We start from the raw sequence: 22568 nt of genomic DNA, 5'->3' as shown, positions 1-22568 counted from the left end.
TGTGTTTTTGTAATCTGAAAATATAAAAACAGTAAGGTAACTAATGATAAAAATGAGCGAAAACGGTATTGCAATGCGTTGAAACAAGGCCTAGGGTTCATACTTTCACTAGTGCAAGTTCTCTCAACAATAATAACATAATTAGATCATATAACTATCCCTCAACATGCAACAAAGAGTCACTCCAAAGTCACTAATATCGAAGAACAAACGAAGAGATTATTGTAGGGTACAAAACCACCTCAAAGTTATCCTTTCTGATCAATCTATTGAAGAGTCGGTAGTAAAATAACACGAAGCTATTATTTCCGTTCAATCTATCCTAGAGTTCGTACTAGAATAACACCTTAAGATACAAATCAACCAAAACCCTAATGTCACCTGGATACTCCAATGTCACCTCAAGTATCCGTTGGTATGTTTATACGATATGCATCACACAATCTCAGATTCATCTATTCAACCAACACAAAGAACTTCAAAGAGTGCCCCAAAGTTTCTACCGGAGAGTCAAGACGAAAAGGTGTGCCAACCCCTATGCATAAGTTCGCGAGGTCATGGAACCCGCAAGTTGATCACCAAAACGTACACCAAGTAGATCATGTGAATATCCCATTGTCACCACAGATAAGCACATGCAAGACATACATCAAGTGTTCTCAAATCCTTAAAGACTCAATCCGATAAGATAACTTCAAAGGGAAAACTCAATCCATCACAAGAGAGTAGAGGGGGAGAAACATCATAAGATCCAAGTATAATAGCAAAGCTCGCGGTACATCAAGATCGTGCCGAATCAAGAACACGAGAGAGAGAGAGAGATCAAACACATAGCTAATGGTACATACCCTCAGCCCCGAGGGTGGACTACTCCATCCTCGTCATGGAAAGCGTCGGGATGATGAATATGGTCACCGGAGAGGGATCTCCCCTCCGGAAGGGTGCCAGAACGGGTCTAGATTGGTTTTTGGTGGCTACAGAGGCTTGCGGCGGCGGAACTCCCGATCTAGGTTATGTTCTGGAAGTTTGGGTATATATAAGAGGTGTTGGAGTCTGGAACAAGTCAGGGGGGTCCCCGAGGCGGCCACGAGATAGGGGCGCGCCCCCACCCTCATGGGTGCCTCGGGACTCTTCTGGCCCATCTCCGATACTCCGTGGGCTTCTTTTGGTCCAAAAATAATCTCCGTGAAATTTCAGGTCAATTGCACTCCGTTTGATTTTCCTTTTCTACGGTACTTAAAAACAAGAAAAAAAGCAGAAACTAGCACTGCGCTCTAGGTTAATAGGTTAGTCCCCAAAATCTTATAAAATAGCATATAAATGCATATAAAACATCCTAGATAGATAATATAATAGCATGGAACAATCAAAAATTATAGATACGTTGGAGACGTATCGAGCATCCCCAAGCTTAATTCTTCTTACTCGTCCTCGAGTAGGTAAATGATAAAAATAGAATTTTTGATGTGGAACGCTACCTAACATATTTATCAATGTAATTTTCTTTACTGTGGCATGAATGTTCAGATCCGAAAGATTCAAGAAAAAAGTTTAATATTTACATGAAAATAATAATACTTCAAGCATACTAACAAAGCAATCATGTCTTCTCAAAATAACATGGCCAAAGAAAGCTGTCCCTACAAAATCATATAGTCTGGCTATACTCTATCTTCATCACACAAAATACTTAAATCTACGCAACCCCGATGACAAGCCAAGCAATTGTTTCACACTTTTGATGTTCTCAAACATTTTGGTCTACTTGTCGCGGACGTGATGCCTATATACATGATCATGCCTAGATATTCTCATAATTATGCACTTTTCTATCAATTGCTCGACAGTAATTTGTTCACCTACCGTTATACTTATGCTCTCTTGAAAGAAGCCACTAGTGAAATCTATGGCCCCCGGGTCTATCTTTTATCATACTAGTTGACCCGTTGCGTCAAATGGCGCAGAGACCTACTGAAGACATGTTGTCGATGAAAATAGTTTCATGTTGCAAGAACCTTCAACTAAAGCATGCTATTTTTTAAACATGTTTATTACATTGTTAAATAATAGTCTGGGAAAAGGAAACTTTGCATAATATGAATATGCTCAGTTTGAAAATATGGGCACTATGATGAGAAAGTAAAGTTGGCATGGTTGTATTTTTTTAGCAAGTTCGGAAACATGGTTATCATGATGAGAAATCTGGCCATGCATAGTTTTTCTGCAAAAATGAGGGAAAATATAAGAAACCTAAGAAAAAAACATGCCTTTGTTGTGCATATATGGAGATATAGGGATCAGAAGGCAGGGGGCGAAGCGAGCGAAGACTGTCTATCCCCCTCCTTTCTTTCTCGGTTCGTCGGCTAGGTAACAAATGGCACAGAGACCCACTAAATCTATGTTCACCATGAAAAGAAACTCCATGTTTTAGTTGTTTTATTAGTAGGCAAATATATATGATAACAAATTTAACCCCCTTTAATAAAAAATAGAGACTTGTCATCTACAATGAGATATGCCTACACATTTTAATTTGGTAGTAGTCCCATTTCAAGACCATGTCATGTTGAAAAAATGTGTATTTTTCAGTAATCTCCCGTTGCGCCAAATTGTGAACAGACCCACACCATACGTGCTTTGAAAATATTCCAATTATTAGTATTGAGCAAGCACATATGGTTATTATTGTAACCACTATATAAACAAAATGAACGGGGGCTTGTATAAGGGTAACCAAAGTTCAAAAGAAAAAAAGTGTTGTATGTGTTATTTTTCCGATGATTTGGGTCTTGGAACACCTGAATAGGCAAACACAGTATTGCAAGTAAGAAAATGTGAAACATTGCTAATAACTTGCCTCATATACATGATAGTTTTAGGTCATACAAGCAGTGGGAAAAGAAAAGCAGTCTATATGTGATGAAGCAAGCCTAAGTCAAATAGGTAATGCCCATACAACCAAATTCATTAAAATGGATGGATTTCAGTCCTAAAACTGGAAAGTAAATATGCATAACAAAAGTGAATCGTAGAACGTGGTTTATACATAGCACGATAGTCTTCCTGTGAGTACAGCTTCCACCACACATCGCCTGTAAACAAAAGAAAAGATAACCATGAGTTATTTCTACTTATAATAGAGCAGCATCACAACAGTTCTAGTTATCCACATTGTTACATTGCATATATATAAGAGAAGTCATGCATGTACCTAGCTACAACGAATTAGCCCATAGCATTTTTCAGACTCATTTCGTGTCCTTGATTTCTCAATGCTGCTGTAATTGTAGTATCTTATCTCTGTTTTCACCGCAGATTTCATGAATCACTTTGCTTCCATAGCAGCAGGGTCTTCTGACATGGTCTCATGTAATAGCCATACGGCTATTTTATCTCCAAAAGATAATGTTGATGTATGGAAATTATATTCATCCACATCATGCCACTGTCACATTTTGCTTCGATACTCAGCCACCGGTAGGCCCGAAGTTTGTAGAATAATATCCAACATCATCCTGTGAGGTATTTTCACCATCGGTGGAGCACCCTGTAGGTTTTAATGGCATGCCATAAATTTGCAGAATTTACAGGGAAGCCTAAGACATTTTAGAATTTACAGGGAAGCCTAATGGCATGTAAATTTAATTGGATTGTTGGCAGAACAATTTCTCTAAGGTACATCTTTAAAAATACATTACAGTAACCTGGCCTAAAACTTAGATTCTGTGTGACGTTGCTTTGTTCATTAGTGAACTTTTGGGATGCTTGCCTGAATAAATTGGGATTGCATAGGACCATAAGTATGCATTTCTTGAGAGCTAAAATTGATCCATAATTCCATGTCTAAGGATGCAACAATTCAGCTTAGACATCCAATCGTAGTTAGGTTCAGGTTCAGTCTATTTCATATAGCTAGCAAAAGCAAGTGGAAGGCCTCCACCCTAGGGAACTACTTGTTTGCATGTGCTCTGACTAAACTGAACAAGATACTTGTATCTCTGAAATGTACTACACTCTTATTTTCTGCATAACAATTTTGTGACATCCATACACAAACATACCTGTAGGCCAATAACCAAGGTCGCCATAATCTGCTGACAGATGCAAATTGCATTGACACAAACAGGAGCCCACGCAAGTGCCAAAAGTAGCACGTGTGTATGGCAAAGCTTCAAGAACATCCAGTATTCCCGCTAAGAGCAGGAGCAGATCCATGTCCGAGCCTCCGTCGGTGTAATCTGGTATCCCATTCTCATCCTTGTCAGACCTTTGTCTTCCCAAAATCAAATTTGTCCTGAACCAAAACAGAAAGAATTCGATTCATTTACTTTTAGCAACATGTAACAGAAAGCCTACTAAATCTTCCTTTAGTGGAATCTGGACTTTCATCTACCCAGAAAGGAACAATTTTGCACAATCAAGAACACAGACGTCAAGGACTAATATAAATGAAGTGAGACCTTCGTTCCAAAAATAAGTGAAATTAACATGTCATACATATCTGCTCCTTAGTATAAGTAACTACTCCTACTTAATGCCCAACACTACAGTCTTAGAAAAATGAAGGGAAAAGGGATAAGTTTAGAACCGAAGTACGCTTGAAGCCCAACAGTACAGCATGTCTGAAGCCAACAATTCAATGACCCTGCATAAGAAATAATTATTGAATATTTTTTTGACCTGATGCAGGGTCATGGGGTTGTTGGTGGCTGGAAGACGGCGCAAGGTAGTTGCTCGTTGTATAAAATACACGTCAAGAAAAGTCAACCCACTCATACTTCTACAATGGCAGGGGCAAATCAAAAATGGATAGAAGAATTAGTACAATCCTAAAATCTGAAATGCAAATTGCTTCTTCAAACAACTGGGCTTATTAACCCAATTATAAACATTCACACTTGCTCAGAGATTAGATAAATCACACATGTAAGCAATATAAAGAGGCTCAGACATTAAATAAAACAGGAATGTAAGAAATATGAAGTGCAGGTTTCTGTACACCTCACACTTCTCGTTTGTAGTGCACAAGTCATCGGATGGTTCAAAGGGGGATATAATACAAAAGCAAGACAGGAATATAAGGTGCAGGTTTCTGTACACCTCACACTTATCATTTGTAGTGAACAAGTCATTGGATGGTTCAAAGGAGGATGAAATACAAAAGCAAGACAGGTTTAGGTAACACATTCAAGTGTGATTATTAATGTATCATCACACAGTACAAAATATAATTGTTGACTCGATAGCCGGACCTACCTGGCATATCAAGAACAGCCTCAAATTCTGAAGAAATGAGGCATCATCAGGGGGGTATTGAAAATATATACTTGAGCATGTGTATTTTGTTATCTTATTCGGGTAACATAGAGCCAAATGGCGCAAGGTTGGCATATCATCATTTGATGAAAGTGCAGCACTGCCGCTGTTTCCACACTAAGAATACTCATAACCTATCCCAACCTGAGTGGATATATAAATTCAGAGGGAAAAATCACAAACTATATTGTACCGATACAGCTAGATATCAAGATTCTCAGGACACAATGTCTAAACTAAATTACCCAACAAACAGTTTGAATCATGAATAGAATATAGTTAACATAACCCCCCATGCAAACGGTCATCACGTATCAGCTAGTGAGAAAGGAGGGAACAAATCTTGATTAACAGAACAATGGAGCACCATCTTTAGAGATTGTACAAACTGTAAAACAGAACAAAAAAAGAAATCAGTCAGAGTAAAAAAACATGACTGGATATATATACAGTTGGATATCAAGATTCTCTGGAGAAATGCTTAAACTAAAATGCTAATAAAAAACGAATCATGGGCCATTCAAAAACAACTTCATATAGATATATACCCAACAAAGAGTTTGAATCATGAATATGCAACGCACATCGCTGACATGACCCACCATGCAAACGATCATCATAAATATATTTGGAACCCACAACTCAACATAAAGATGACAAAGACAAACATGTATACCAAATAGCATCTGAAAACATATCAGGGAAGATAATTTTCTGGCAGAACGAAGCATGCGTATGCAACTATCTAAATATATGTGCTAAACAGCCACTAGAAACATTGCTATAGAACAGACCGGATAAAGCAATTTCCACACAGACCAATGCATGCATGTTTGCACAACCAATCAAACACATGTATAGAATAGATACTGACAAACAATTAGTCTAGAGAGACTAACTATTCTGGAGCAAGTTGATCATGAAACTCCATACCAAGACATCTCCAGATTTTTCCGGAAATGAGAGTTCAGTAAGCTACTACCTTCATCCTCCTAACTGATTTGAGAGCAGCATTTATTAGTTTTTAGAAACCTGAAAAAAATATTAGGCACATTTGAATAAACATTCAAGAGAAGGGAACTGCAAAACGAAATTCAGTAAACAGAAACGCCGCTATAGCTCATGACTAAATTGACTCTCTTTCAGCAAAAAGTAGGAAAGTGTAACCACCTTAGTAAAAAAATAGAATGAGCATGCTACCATGCCCTTGCGCAGGTTCAAGCTACATTCGAAGAAGGGACGTCTATTGAACAAAAACTGGGTCGATAGTATTTTGCAATAGCTAACTATGCAACTTTTCTCCACAAATATGACATAATTTAAATGGCAGGATCATGTTTGTTTTCCCCTTATTTTCAGTTGGATTGTAATAACTCAGCAGCAAAGAGTACACCACCGTGGTTTAGTCTACCAATCTGATTCAATTCAAGAATGGGTAGCCTATTCTCTTGTATATGTCAGCAAGCTCTTTTTTGTACTCAAGTCAAAACTAAGCATAAATACCTACTCACCTACATAAGTTGCTGTTGCACATGCCCATGTATTTGGTGCAAGTTGAGGCCTCCTTTAAGTAACATTATGACCACTCTTCATACCTACAAACACCATCAAAGTATGCAGTCAAAGCGAGGTGGAATCGTGTAAGGACTAAAGAAAGGGAAAGTGTCCGATTCATAAGCAAAGAGAGCAAGAGACCGAACTTTCAGAACATTTAGGTTTATTAGTAAGGAAATAGTGGTAACTCCGCCTATGTTGTCTCAACATAGCCGGTCCCAAGCCCGGGTAAAGGAGGAGGGTTGTGATAGGCTTGGCGAGCCAACGTAAAAACTCAGCCACTCTTATGGAGATGAAACCCAAAAGATTTTCGTTGTTGTTGTAGTAAGGAAATAGTGGTAACATTTTCTTAGTAATTAAGCTCGATGGAAATAAAGGTACTTTTCATGTATGACGCCCAAAAAAAGTTTAAACATCTTTTCCTTTTGCTGTACCATGACCATACCACAATGTGAGCTGCAGACAGGGAAAAGTTCAGATCCAAAATCATATCTAATAGATATGTTTGTACATTAAGGAAAAGAAAAACATTACTGGTAGCATTCTGCAAAAACGCATTAAGAAATGGAGCTTTTGGACCTGTGAATTGCACTGGTATTCTCAACATACCACATCTACAATCTCACTGGTGAGAACCAGTGCAGGATTAAGAAATTATCTAAGTCTATAAGCTTATTATGAATGATGCCAGACTTATTTTTTTATTGCAAGAATCAATGCTAGCAGGCTGTTTTGTAGAGTTACTCAGCGGAAGATGCCGCAACCAATAGAAATTGGCAGTAGATTTCATCTATGCCTGCTGCTCCATCCTGCAGTAATTATTTAGAACAACAAATAAGATGATTGTCAGATTAGAGAAGGCACACTTCTTGCATAAAAAAGAGAAGGCCAGACTAAAGAAGCACGTTCCTAGTATGTATCTATAAACATAGAGATGCTACTGATAAATATAACTGAACTATTTCCCACAGCAAAAGGAAAGCATGCATGTGGCTAGAAAGAATAAGCATGTAGCTAGAAAGAAAGGAAGCACACATCAAGCAGCAGAACATAGTTACAGCAAAGCAGGAGATCAAGATGCAGCAACAAAGGAGATCCTAGAACCATCTAAAATAAACGGAGATGAAGTAGTCAAACCACACGCATGACGTGGATCGGTGCACAGAGGTAAAAGAATAGTCATCCACATACAAGCAAAAGAGCAGTCCATTTACCCGACCTGGAAAGGAGAAGTAGGCTAGAAAAGGAGGAAAGACGGACGATAAGGCAAGAATGAACAACAGGAAAAATGAACTGGACGCAAAAAAAGGTTAACAAATATGCATTTCATCAAACATCTTGCAGAAAAGAAAATGGAGCGTGGTGTCACCTCAATTAATCGCCGAAGGCAGAACGGCGCGACAGTGGACGCAGGAGAGGATGTCAAGATAATCAACCTGCGCACGACGCGGACAGAAGGAAGAACACGAAATCAGCAGGGCATAGCAAAAATAAGGGTACACGACAAGATCAGGAAAGGAGAACGAATCTCAACCAGCAGTCCCGTCCAGAGTATGGACGGCATTGCAGCCGACAAGAGCACACCACTGGTGAAGGAGAGGCAATCCAATCGAAGAGAGAGAGAGAGAGAGAGCGCGCGCGCGCAACACAACGAGGAGGAGAAAGAGAGCAAAGCGGTCAAAGCAAGAGCGGGGCCAACCTCTACTCGTTAGCAAGTCATGCCGGCCTCCTGACCCTCCCCTGCCAGCCAGCCCCCGATGCGAAGAATCCGTCGGCCCTACTATCCGGCGGCGACGTCCTGCACTGATTTAGAACCATCGCACGCAGCAGCGCGGATCCGAAAGGTGCCAAAGCAGATGACGAGCCAGCGTGCGAGGCCACGATCCGCTCCTTCCGCCTGTTGGCCTTGCTCGCGCTGATCCTTAGGAAATGCCATTGCGAGGTGGGGGGGCTGGGAGGCCGGCAGCCGGAGAGAAATCGGTGGAGTAAACAGAGCAGCGAGGAGGCGGGGCGCAGGCCGACGCCTCGCCGGTGTAGGCCGACGCTGGCCGGTCACCTTCTCCCATCCGCTGCCGGACCTCCCTCTCCTCTCCTCTCCCCTTTCTCTCCCTCTCATCTTCCTATCTCTCTTCTAGGGTTCGTGCGGGATGAGGGGACCGGAGTGTGCACGGCGTGCGGGACGAGGGGATTGGGTTGCGTTGGGTGCGGGCGCGGCGCGCGGATGGGACAAATTCTCCGTCACCCGGGCGCCGCTTACCCAGCTAATACAGACACGAGACGAGCCCACCAGTCATTGGGCAGAAAAATAAACCGTGAGGTGAAGATAATTTAACCGCAAATGAAGATCCAACGGCTCAGGCGCGCCAGAAAGGCAGATCGGACGACTGACGAAGCTCCAATCGGGGGAGCCTTGTGAAGGTGAGTTGGCTAGCTTCATTATAGTTTTAAATAAATTTTCAATCTATTTTACTTTGCAATCTTTACTTTCAATCTATATCATAAAAATTCCAAAAATATTATTTTATTATCTCTATCAGATCTCACTCTAGTAAGTGACTGTGAAGGGATTGGCAACCCCTTTATCGTGTTGGTTGCGAGGTTCTTATTTGTTTGTGTAGGTACAAGGGACTTGTGTGTAGTCTCCTACTGGATTAATACATTGGTTCTCAAAAACTGACGGAAATACTTGCGCTACTTTGCTGCATCACCTTTCCTCTTCAAGGAAAAACTAAAGGAGTGCTCAAGAAGAATTTCTGGCGCCGTTGCCGGAGAGGCTTACACCAAGTCAAGTCAAGATTCGATCTCCCGCTAACGTGTGATTTCTGGCGCCGTTGCTGGGGAGATCTACACACAAGTCAAGACATACCAAGTACCCATCACAAACTCTTATCCCTTGCATTACGTTATTTGCCATTTGCCTCTCGTTTTCCTCTCCCCCACTTTACCCTTGCCGTTTTATTCGCCCTCTTTTTCTGTTCGGCTCTTTTTTTGCTCGCTTCTTGTCTGCTTGTGTGTTGGATTGTTTGTCACGATGGTTCAAGACAATACTAAATTGTGTGATTTTTACAATACCAACAATAATAATTTTATTAGCACTTCGATTGCTTCTCTTACCGATGATGAATCTTGGGAGATTAATACTACTTTGCTGAATCTTGTCATGAAAAATCCGTTTTCCGGTCTTCCTAGTGAAGATGTCGCTACCCATCTAAATAGCTTTGTTGATTTGTGTGATATGCAAAAGAAGAAAGATGTGGATAATGATATTGTTAAATTGAAGCTATTTCCGTTTTCACTTAGAGATCGTGCTAAAACTTGGTTTTCATCTTTGCCTAAAAATAGTATTGATTCTTGGAACAAGTGCAAAGATGCTTTTATATCTAAGTATTTTCCTCCCGCTAAGAACATATCCCTTAGAAACAATATTATGAATTTTAAGCAATTTGATCATGAGCATGTTGCACAAGCATGGAAGAGGATGAAATTAATGATTTGCAATTGCCCTACTCATGGTTTGAATTTGTGGATGATCATACAAATTTTTTATGCTGGATTGAATTTTGCTTCTAGAAATCTTTTAGATTCGGCCGCGGGAGGTACTTTTATGGAAATCACTTTAGGAGAAGCTACCAAACTCCTAGATAATATTATGGTTAATTATTCTCAATGGCACATCGAAAGATCTACTAGTAAAAAGGTTCATGCTATAGAAGAAATTAATGTTTTGAGTGAAAAGATTGATGAAATTATGAAATTCTGATTCTAATGATATGCCTTTGTCTACTTTGATTGGGAATAATAATGAATCTATGAATGTGCATTCTGTTGGTAGGAACAATTTTGGCAACAACGCTTATAGAGGAAACTTTAATCCTAGGCCGTTTGCTAGTAATTCCTTTAATAATTATGGTAATTCCTACAACAATTCTTATGGAAATTTTAATAAGATGCCCTCTGATTTTGAGACTATTATTAAAGAATTTATTAGTTCGCAAAAGAGTTTCAATGCTTTGATTGAATAAAAATTGTCTAAGATTGATGAGTTGGCTAGGAACGTGGATAGAATTTCTCTTGATGTTGATTCTTTGAAACTTAGATCTATTCCACCTAAGCATGATATCAATGAGTCTCTTAAAGCAATGAGAATTTCCATTGATGAGTGCAAAGAAAGAACCACTAGGATGCATGTTAAAAAAATCACTTTATAAAAAGCGTGTTCTTCTAGTTTTGATGATAATAAGGATGAAGATCTAAAAGTGATTGATGTGTCTCCTATTAAATCTTTGTTTTTCAATATGAATCTTGATAATGATGGGACTGGAGATGAGTCAACTTTAGTTAGAAGGGGTCCCAATGATTCAGAGTTTTTAGATCTTGATGCAAAAATTGGTAAAAGTGGGATTGGAGAGGTCAAAACTTTACATAGCAATGAACCCACTATTTTGGATCACAAGGAATTTAATTATGATAATTTCTCTTTGATAGATTGTATTTCCCTGTTGCAATCCGCGCAATCCGTGCTAAATTCTCCGCATGCTTATAGTCAAAATAAAGCTTCTACCAAACGTATCGTTGATGCTTTAATGCAATCTTATGAAGAAAAGCTTGAATTAGAAGTTTTTACCCCTAGAAAACTTCATGATGAGTGGGAACCTACTATTAAAATTAAAATTAAAGATCATGAATGCTATGCTTTATGTGATTTGGGTGCTAGCGTTTCCATGATTCCAAAAACTTTGTGTGATGTGTTAGGTTTCCGTGAATTTGATGATTGTTCTTTAAATTTGCACCTCGCGGATTCCACTATTAAGAAATCTATGGGAAGGATTAATGATGTTTTTATTGTTGCAAATAGGAATTATGTGCCCATAGATTTCATTGTTCTTCATATTGATTGCAATCCTACATGTCCCATTATTCTTGGTAGACCTTTCCTTAAAACTATTTGTGCAATTATTGATATGAAAGAAGGGAATATTAGATTCCAATTTTCATTAAGGAAAGTCATGGAACAATTTCCTAGAAAGAAAATTAAATTACCTTATGAATCTATTATGAGAGCCACATATGGATTGCATACCAAAGATGATAATACTTAGATCTATTCTTGCTTTTATGCCTAGCTAGGGGCGTTAAATGATAGCGCTTGTTGCGTGGCAACCCAATTTTATTTTTGTTTCTTGCTTTTTGATTTTGTTTATTCATAAATAATTCATCTATACTCTGTTTAGATGTGGTTTTATGCTTTTAATTAGTGTTTGTGCCAAGTAGAACCTTTGGGAAGACTTGGGGGAAGTTTTTGTGATATTGCTGTAAAAACAAAAACTTTAACGCTCACGAGATTTGATGCCATTTTTTACTGGAGAGCGATATTAGGTTGATTCTTTTTGCAGATGATTAATATACAAGCTCCTCACGTCCAACAATTTATTTGAGAATTTTTGGGCTTACAGAAGTATTCTAAACCTAAAGATTACTACATGCTGTTCTATTTTTGACAGATTCTGTTTTTCCTGTGTTGTTTGCTTATTTTGATGAATCTATGGCTAGTATGGGAGGGTATGAACCATAGAGAAGTTCGAATACAATAGGTTTAACACCAATATAAATAAATAATGAGTTCATTACAGTACCTTAAGTGGTGGTTTGTTTTCTTATACTAACGGAGCTCATGAGATTTTCTGTTGAGTTTTGTGTTGTGAAGTTTTCAAGTTTTGGGTAAAGATTTTGATGGATTATAGAATAAGGTATGGCAAGAGTCTAAGCTTGGGGATGCCCAAGGCACCCCAAGGTAAAAATCAAAGATAACCAAAAACCTAAGCTTGGGGATGCCCCGGAAGGCATCCCCTATTTCGTCTTCTTTCATCGGTAACTTTACTTGCGGCTATATTTATATTCACCATTTGATATGTGTTTTGCTTGGAGCGTCTTCTATGATTTGAGTCTTTGTTTTTAGTTTACCATAATCATCCTTGCTGTACACACCTTTTGGGAGAGACACACTTGAATCAGAATTTATTAGAATACTCTATGTGCTTCGCTTATATCTTTTGAGCTAGATAATTTTGCTCTAGTGCTTCACTTATATCTTTTAGAGCACGTTGTTGGTTTTATTTTATAGAAATTATTGATCTCTCATGCTTCACTTATATTATTTTGAGAGTCCTCTAGAACAACATGGTAATTTGCCTTGGTTATAAAATTAGTCCTAATATGATAGGCATTCAAGAAGGGAATAATAAAAACTATCTTAAAAAGTGCATTGAATACTATGAGAAGTTTCATACTTGATGATTGTTTTGAGATATGAAGATGGTAATATTAGAGTCATGCTAGTTGAGTAGTTGTGAGTTTGATGAATACTTGTGTTAAAGTTTGTGATTCCCGTAGCATGCACGTATGGTGAACCGTTATGTGATGAAGTCGGAGCATGATTTATTTATTGATTGTCTTCGTTATGAGTGGCGGTCGGGGACGAGCGATGGTCTTTTCCTACCAATCTATCCCCATAGGATCATGCGCTTAGTACTTTGTTTCGATAACTAAGATATTTTTGCAATAAGTATGTGAGTTCTTTATGACTAATTTTGAGTCTATGGATTATACACACACTCACCCTTCCACCATTGCTAGCCTCTCTCGTACCGCGCAACTTCCGCCGGTACCGTAAACCCACCATATACCTTCCTCAAAACAGCCACCATACCTACCTATTATGGCATTTCCATAGCCATTCCGAGATATATTGCCACGCAACTTACCACCGTTCCATTTATTATGACACGCTTCATCATTGTCATATTGCTTTGCATGATCATATAGTTGACATCGTATTTGTGGCAAAGCCACCTTTATAATTCTTTCATACATGTCACTCATGAGTCATTGCACATCCCTGTACACCGCCGGAGGCATTCACATAGAGTCATATTTTGTTCTAAGTATCGAGTTGTAATTTTTTGAGTTGTAAGTAAATAAAAGTGTGATGATCATCATTATTAGAACATTGTCCCATGTGAGAAAAGGATGATGGAGACTATGATTCCCCCACAAGTCGGGATGAGACTCCGGATGAAAAAAAGATAAAATCCATAAAAAAAGAGAAGGCCCAAAAAAAGAAAAAAGAGAGAGAAAAAGAGAGAAGGGACAATTTTACTATCCTTTTACCACACTTGTGCTTGAAAGTAGCACCATGATCTTCCTGATAGAGAGTCTCTTATGTTGTCACTTTCATATACTAGTGGGAATTTTACAATATAGAACTTGGCTTGTATATTCCAATGACGGGCTTCTTCAAAATGCTCTAGGTCTTCGTGAGCAAGCGAGCTGGATGCACACCCACTTAGTTCTTTTGTTGAGCGTTCATACACTTATAGCTCTAGTGCATCCGTTGCATGGAAATCCCTACTCAATCACATTGATATCTATTGATGTGCATCTCCATAGACCATTAATACGCCTAGTTGATGTGAGACTATCTTCTCCTTTTTGTCTTCTCCACAACCACCGTTCTATTCCACCTATGGTGCTATGTCCATGGCTCACGCTCATATATTGCGTGAAGATTGAAAAAGCTTGAGAACATCAAAAGTATGAAACAATTGCTTGCCTTGTCATCGGGGTTGTGCATGATTTAAATATTTTGTGTGGTGAAGATGGAGCATAGCTAGACTATATGATTTTGTAGGGATAACTTTCTTTGGCCATGTTATTTTGAGAAGACATGATTGCTTTATTAGTATGCTTGAAGTATTATTATTTTTATGTCAATATTAAAATGTTGCCTTGAATCTTTCGGATATGAACATTCACGCCAAAATAAAGAAAATTACATTGAGAATTATGCTAGGTAGCATTCCACATAAAAAAATTCTGTTTTTATCATTTCCTACTTGAGGACGAGCAGGAATTAAGCTTGGGGATGCTTGATACGTCTCCAACGTATCTATAATTTTTGATTGTCCCATGCTATTATATTACTTGTTTTGGATGTTTAATGGGTTTTATTATACACTTTTATATTACTTTTGGGACTAACCTACTAACCCAAGGCCCAGTGCAGATTGCTGTTTTTTTGCCTATTTTAGTGTTTCGCAGAAAAGTAATATCAAACGGAATCCAAACGGAATGAAACTTCGGGAGAGTTATTTTTGAAACAAACATGATCCAGGAGACTTGGAGTAGACGTAAAGAAAGAAGCAAGGCGGCCACGAGGCAGGGAGGCGCGCTTGCCCCCGTGGGCGCGCCCCAACCCTCGTGGGCCCCTCGCAGCTCCACCGACCTACTTCTTCCTCCTATATATATCCATACACCCCGAAAACATCTAGGAGCACCATGAAACCCTATTTCCACCGCCACAATCTTCTGTACCCAAGAGATCCTATATTGGGGCCTTTTCCAGAGCTCCGCCGGAGGGGGAATCAATCACGGAGGGCTTCTACATCAACACCATAGCCTATCCGATGATGTGTAAATAGTTTACCACAGACCTTCGGGTCCATAGTTATCAGCTAGATGAATTCTTCTCTCTCTTTGGATCTCAGTACAAAGTTCTCCTCGATCTTCTTGGAGATCTATTCGATGTAATTCTTTTTGTGGTGTGTTTGTTGAGATCCGATGAATTGTGGGTTTATGATCGAGTTTATCTATGAACAATATTTGATTCTTCTTTGAAATCTTTTATGTATGATTTGTTATCTTTGCAAGTTTCTTCGAATTATTAGTTTGGTTTGGCCTACTAGATTGATCTTTCCTGCAATGGAAGAAGTGCTTAGCTTTGGGTTCAATCTTGCGGTGTCCTTTCCCAGTGACAGTAGGGGCAGCAAGGGACGTATTGTATTGTTGCCATCGAGGATAAAAATATGGGGTTTATATCATATTGCTTGAGTTTATCCCCCTACATCATGTTATCTTGCCTAATGCATTACTCTGTTCTTATGAACTTAATAGTCTAGATGCATGCTGGATAGCGGTCGATGTGTGGAGTAATAGTAGTAGACGCAGAATCGTTTCGGTCTACTTGTCGCGGACGTGATGCCTATATACATGATCATGCCTAGATATTCTCATAAATATGCACTTTTCTATCAATTGCTCGAGAGTAATTTGTTCACCCACCGTAATACTTATGCTATCTTGAGAGAAACCACTGGTGAAACCTATGGCCCCCGGGTCTATCTTTTATCATATAAGTTTCCAATCTATTTTACTTTCAATCTAAATCATAAAAATACCAAAAATATTATCTTATTATCTCTATCAGATCTCACTCTCGTAAGTGATCGTGAAGGGATTTACAACCCTTTTATCGCGTTGGTTGCGAGGTTCTTATTTATTTGTGTAGGTACGAGGGACTTGCGTGTAGTATCCTACTGGATTGATACCTTGGTTCTCAAAAACTGAGGGAAATACTTACGCTACTTTGTTGCATCACCCTTACCTCTTTAACGGAAAACCAACGCAGTGCTCAAGAGGTAGAAAAGCTCAAAAAGAAAATAAGTGGGTGTGCATCAAACTCACTTGCTCACGAAGACCTAGGGCATTTTGAGGAAGCCCATCATTGGAATATACAAGCCAAGTTCTATAATGAAAGATTCCCAATAGTATATGAAAGTGACAACATAGGAGACTCTCTATCATGAAGATCGTGGTGCTACTTTGAAGCAGAAGTGTGGTAAAAGGATAGTAGCATTGCCCCTTCTCTCTTTTTCTCTAATTTTTTTGTTTTTGTTTTTGTTTTTTTGGGCCTTCTCTTTTTTATAGCCTCTTTTTTCTCTTTTTTTATTTTTCATCCAGAGTCTCATCCAGACTTGTGGGGGAATCATAGTCTCCATCATCCTTTCCTCACATAGGACAATGCTCTAATAATGATGACCATCACACCCTTATTTGCTTACAACTCAAAAGTTACAACTCGATACTTAGAACAAAATATTACTCTATGTGAATGCCTCCGGTGGTGTACCGGGATGTGCAATGAATCAAGAGTGACATGTATGAAAGAATTATGAATGGTGGCTTTGCCACAAATACGATGTCAACTACATGATCATGCAAAGCAATATGACAATGATGGAGCGTGTCATAATAAATGGAACGGTGAAAAGTTGCATGGCAATATATATCGAAATGGCTATGGAAATGCCATAATAGGTAGGTATGGTGGCTGTTTTGAAGAAGATATATGGTGGGTGTACGATACCGGCGAAAGGTGCGCGGTATTAGAGAGGCTGGCAATGGTGGAAGGGTGAGAGTGCATATAATCCATGGACTCAACATTAGTCATAAACAACTCACATACTTATTGCAAAAATCTATCAGTTTTCAAAACAAAGTACTACACGCATGCTCCTAGGGGGATAGATTGGTAGGAAAAGACCATCGCTCGTCCCCGACCGCTACTCATAAGGAAGACAATCAATAAATAAATCATGCTCCGACTTCATCACATAACGGTTCACCATACATGCATGCTACGGGAATCACAATCTTTAACACAAGTATCTCTCAAATTCACAACTACTCAGCTAGCATGACTCTAATATCACCATCGTCATATATCAAAACAATCATCAAGTATCAAACTTCTCATAGTATTGAATGCACTCTATATGAAAGTTTTTATTATACCCCTCTTGAATGCCCATCATAGTAGGACTAATTTTATAACCCAAGCAAATTACCATGCTGTTCTAAAGACTCTCAAAATAATATAAGTGAAGCATGAGAGTTCATCTATTTCTTCAAAATAAAACCACCGTCGTGCTCTAAAAAGATATAAGTGAAGCACTAGAGCAAATGACAAACTACTCCAAAAGATATAAGTGAAGATCAATGAGTAGTCGAAAAATTATGCAACTATGTGAAGACTCTCTAACATTTAAGAATTTCATATCTTGGTATATTATTCAAGAAGCAAGCAAAACAAAAGAAAATAAAATGATGCTCCAAGCAAAACACATATCATGTGATGAATAAAAATATAGTTCCAAGTAAAGTTACCGATGAACGAAGACGAAAGAGGGGGTGCCATCCGGGGCATCCCCAAGCTTGGGCTCTTGGTTGTCCTTGAATATTACCTTGGGGTGCCTTGGGCATCCCCAATCTTAGGCTCTTGCCGCTCCTTATTCCATAGTCCATCGAATCTTTACCCAAAACTTGAAAACTTCACAACACAAAACTTAACAGAAAACTCGTAAGCTCTGTTAGTATAAGAAAATAAATCTCCACTTACGTACTGTTGTGAACTCATTCTAAATTCATATTGGTGTAATATATACTGTATTCCAACTTCTCTATGGTTCATACCTACTCATAGATTCATCAAAATAAGCAAACAACACAATGAAAACAGAATCTGTCAAAAAGAGAACAATCTGTAGTAATCTGTATCATTTGAATACTTCTGTCACTCCAAAAATTCTGAAATAAATTTATGGACCTGAGGAATTTGTCTATTAATCATTTGCAAAACGAATCAACCTAAACTCACTCTCCAGTAAAAAAAATGGCAGCTAATCTCGTGAGCGCAAATGTTTCTAATTTTTACAGAAAGATCGCAAAGACTTCACCCAAGTCTTCCCAAAGGTTCTATATAGCACAAACACTAATTAAAACATAAAACCACATCTAAACGGAGGCTAGATGAATTATTTACTACTAAACAGGAGCAAAAAGCAAAGAACAAAAATAAAATTGGGTTGCCTCCCAACAACCGCTATCATTTAACGCCCCTAGCTAGGTATGATGATTTCAATGATGCTCACATAAAAGATAAGAACTGAAACATAAAGAGAGCATCATGAAGAATATGACTAGCACATTTAAATCTAACCCATTTCCTATGCATAGGGATTTTGTGAGCAAACAACTTGTGGGAACAAGAATCAACTTGCATAGGAAGGTAAAGCAAGCAAATCTTCAAGATTTTCAACACATAGAGAGGAAACTTGATATTATTGAAATTCCTACAAGCATATGTTCCTCCCTCATAATAATTACACGTAGGATCATAAGAAAAATCAACAATATAGCTATCACAAAACATATTCTTAACACGATCCACATGTATGCAAAGTTGACACTCTTCCAAAATTGTTGGATTAACGTTAACTAAAGCCATGACCTCTCCAAACCCACTTTCATCAATATAATCATCAGAAATAGGAGGCATGCTATCATCGAAATAAATTTTCTCATCAAAACTTGGGGGACTAAAAGTATCATCTTCATCAAACATAGCATCCTCAAGCTTGTGACTTTGCATATCATTAAAATCATGGATATTCAAAGAACTCATACGAACAACATTGCAATTATGCTCGTCATTCAAATATTTAGTGCCAAACATTTTAATACATTCTTCTTCTAGCACTTTGGCACAATTATCAGAATCCTTATTTTCATGAAAGACATTAAAAAGATAAAGCATATGAGGCAACCTTAGTTATATATTTTTTAGTTTTCTTTTATAGATTAAACTAGTGATAAAACAAGAAACTAAAAGATTCGATTGCAAGATCTAAAGATATACCTCCAAGTGCTAACCTCCCCGGAAATGGCGCCAGAAAAGAGCTTGATGTCTACTACACAACCTTCTTCTTGTAGACGTTGTTGGGCCTCCAAGTGCAGAGGTTTGTAGGACAGTAGGAAATTTCCCTCAAGTGGATGACCTAAGTGTTGGGGAACATAGTAATTTCAAAAAAATTCCTACGCACACACAAGATCATGGTGATGCATAGCAACGAGAGGGGAGATTGTGATCTACGTACCCTTGTATACCGACAGCGGAAGCGTTAGCACAACGCGGTTGATGTAGTCGTACGTCTTCACGGCCCGACCGATCAAGCACCGAAACTACGGCACCTCCGAGTTTTAGCACACGTTCAGCTCGATGACGATCCCCGGACTCCGATCCAACAAAGTGTCGGGGAAGAGTTCCGTCAGCATGATGGTGTGGTGATGATCTTGATGTTCTACCGTCGCAGGGCTTCGCCTAAGCACCGCTACAATATTATCGAGGATTATGGTGGAAGGGGGCACCGCACACGGTTAAGAATATGATCACGTGGATCAACTTGTGTCTATGGGGTGCCCCCTGCCCCCGTATATAAAGGAGCATGGGGGAGGCCGGCCGGCCGTTGTGGGCGCGCCAAGGAGGAGTAGGATTCCTACTCCTAGTTGGAGTAGGTTTCCACCTTTCCTAGTCCAACTAGGAGAAGGGGGGAAAAGGGGGGAAGAGGGGAAGGAAGGGAGAGAGGGGCCGCGCCCCAAATCCCTTGTCCAGTTCGGACTGGGCTTGGGAGGGGCGCACGCCACCTCCTGGTCCTTCCCACTAAGGCCCATTAAGGCCCATTGCTTCTTCCTCGTATTCCCGTAACTCCCCGGTACCTCCGAAAATACCCGAATCACTCGGAACCTTTCCGATGTCCGAATATAGTCGTTCAATATATCGATCTTTACGTCTTGACCATTTCGAGACTCCTCGTCATGTCCCCGATCTCATCTGAGACTCCGAACTCCTTCGGTACATCAAAACTCATAAACTCATAATATAACTGTCATCGAAACCTTAAGCGTGCGGACCCTACGGGTTCGAGAACAATATAGACATGACCGAGACACGTCTCCGGTCAATAACCAATAGCGGAACCTGGATGCTCATATTGGCTCCTACATATTCTACGAAGATCTTTATCGGTCAGACCGCATAACAACATACGTTGTTCCCTTTGTCATCGGTATGTTACTTGCCCGAGATTCGATCGTCGGTATCTCAATACCTAGTTCAATCTCGTTACCGACAAGTCTCTTTACTCGTTCCGTAATACATCATCTCGCAACTAACTCATTAGTTGGAATGCTTGCAAGGCTTAGGTGATGTGCATTACTGAGAGGGCCCAGAGATACCTCTCCGACAATCGGAGTGACAAATCCTAATCTCGAAATGCGCCAACCCAACATGTACCTTTGGAGACACCTGTAGAGCTCCTTTATAATCACCCAGTTACGTTGTGACGTTTGGTAGCACACAAAGTGTTCCTCCGGTAAACGGGAGTTGCATAATCTCATAGTCATAGGAACATGTATAAGTCATGAAGAAAGCAATAGCAACATACTAAACGATCGAGTGCTAAGCTAACGGAATGGGTCAAGTCAATCACATCATTCTCCTAATGATGTGATCCCGTTAATCAAATAACAACTCTTTGTCTATGGTTAGGAAACATAACCATCTTTGATTAACGAGCTAGTCAAGTAGAGGCATACTAGTGACACTCTGTTTGTCTATGTATTCACACATGTATTATGTTTCCGGTTAATACAATTCTAGCATGAATAATAAACATTTATCATGAAATAAGGAAATAAATAATAACTTTATTATTGCCTCTAGGGCATATTTCCTTCAGTCTCCCACTTGCACTAGAGTCAATAATCTAGTTCACATCGCCATGTGATCTAACATCAATAGTTCATATCTTTATGTGGTTAACACCCATAGTTCACATCGATATGTGACCAACACCCAAAGGGTTTACTAGAGTCAGTAATCTAGTTCACATTGCTATGTGATTAACACCCAAAGAGTACTAAGGTGTGATCATGTTTTGCCTGTGAGATAAGTTTAGTCAACGGGTCTGCCATATTCAGATCCGTAAGTATTTTGCAATTTTCTATGTCTACAATGCTCTGCACGGAGCTACTTTAGCTAATTGCTCCCACATTCAATATGTATCCAGATGAAGACTAAGAGTCATCCGGATCAGTGCCAAAACTTGTATCGACGTAACCCTTTTACGACGAACCTTTGTCACCTCCATAATCGAGAAACATATCCTTATTCCACCAAGGATAATTTTTGACCGCTGTCCAGTGATCTACTCCTAGATCACTATTGTACTCCCTTGCCAAAATTAGTGTAGGGTATACAATTGGTCTGGTACACAGCATGGCATACTTTATAGAACCCATGGCCAAGGCATAGGGAATGATTTTCATTCTCATTCTATTTTCTGCCGTGGTCGGGCTTTGAGTCTAACTCAACTTCACACCTTGTAACACAGGCAAGAATTCTTTCTTTGACTGTTCCATTTTGAACTACTTCAAAATCTTGTCAAGGTATGTACTCATTGAAAAAACTTATCAAGCGTCTTGATCTATCTCTATAGATCTTGATGCTCAATATGTAAGCAGCTTCACCGAGGTCTTTCTTTGAAAAACTTCTTTCAAAACACTCCTTTATGCTTTGCAGAATAATTCTACATTATTTCCGATCAACAATATGTCATTCACATATACTTATCAGAAATGATGTAGTGCTCCCACTCACTTTATTGTAAATACAGGCTTCACCACAAGTCTGTATAAAACTATATGCTTTGATCAACTTATCAAAACGTATATTCCAACTCCGAGATGCTTGCACCAGTCCATAGATGGATCGCTGGAGCTTGCATATTTTGTTAGCACCTTTAGGATTGACAAAACCTTCTGATTGCATCATATACAACTCTTCTTTAAATCCATCAAGGAATGTAGTTTTGTTTATCCATTTGCCAGATTTCATAAAAATGCGGCAATTGCTAACATGATTTGGACAGACTTAAGCATCGCTATGAGTGAGAAAATTTCATCGTAGTCAACACCTTGAACTTTGTCAAAAACCTTTTTCGACAAGTCTAGCTTTGTAGATAGTA

The 22568-nt window shown here is 39.1% G+C and overlaps 1 long non-coding RNA gene across 16 annotated transcripts; it reads right to left on the bottom strand.

Annotated features, from left to right (window-relative positions):
* Positions 1-2818: 2818 nt before the first annotated feature.
* On the bottom strand, positions 2819-9085 carry LOC123043189 (uncharacterized). Of its 16 annotated transcripts, none has more exons than XR_006419096.1 (8): positions 8570-9083; positions 8240-8306; positions 8085-8107; positions 7615-7679; positions 6828-6911; positions 4062-6348; positions 3212-3547; positions 2819-3092 (listed from the first exon to the last, which is right to left on the bottom strand). It is a non-coding gene; the product is annotated as an uncharacterized lncRNA (long non-coding RNA). The 16 variants fall into 16 exon arrangements; XR_006419095.1 differs by having other exon boundaries at positions 8090-8107; positions 8570-9082; XR_006419092.1 differs by lacking the exon at positions 8085-8107 and having other exon boundaries at positions 4062-5704; positions 6250-6348; positions 8570-9081.
* Positions 9086-22568: the final 13483 nt, after the last annotated feature.

Source organism: Triticum aestivum, chromosome 1A (genome assembly GCF_018294505.1).
Source record: "Triticum aestivum cultivar Chinese Spring chromosome 1A, IWGSC CS RefSeq v2.1, whole genome shotgun sequence".
NCBI lineage: Eukaryota > Viridiplantae > Streptophyta > Magnoliopsida > Poales > Poaceae > Triticum > Triticum aestivum.
The sequence above is the reverse complement of the archived record's forward strand: the minus strand, read 5'-3'. Positions and strand labels throughout refer to the sequence as shown.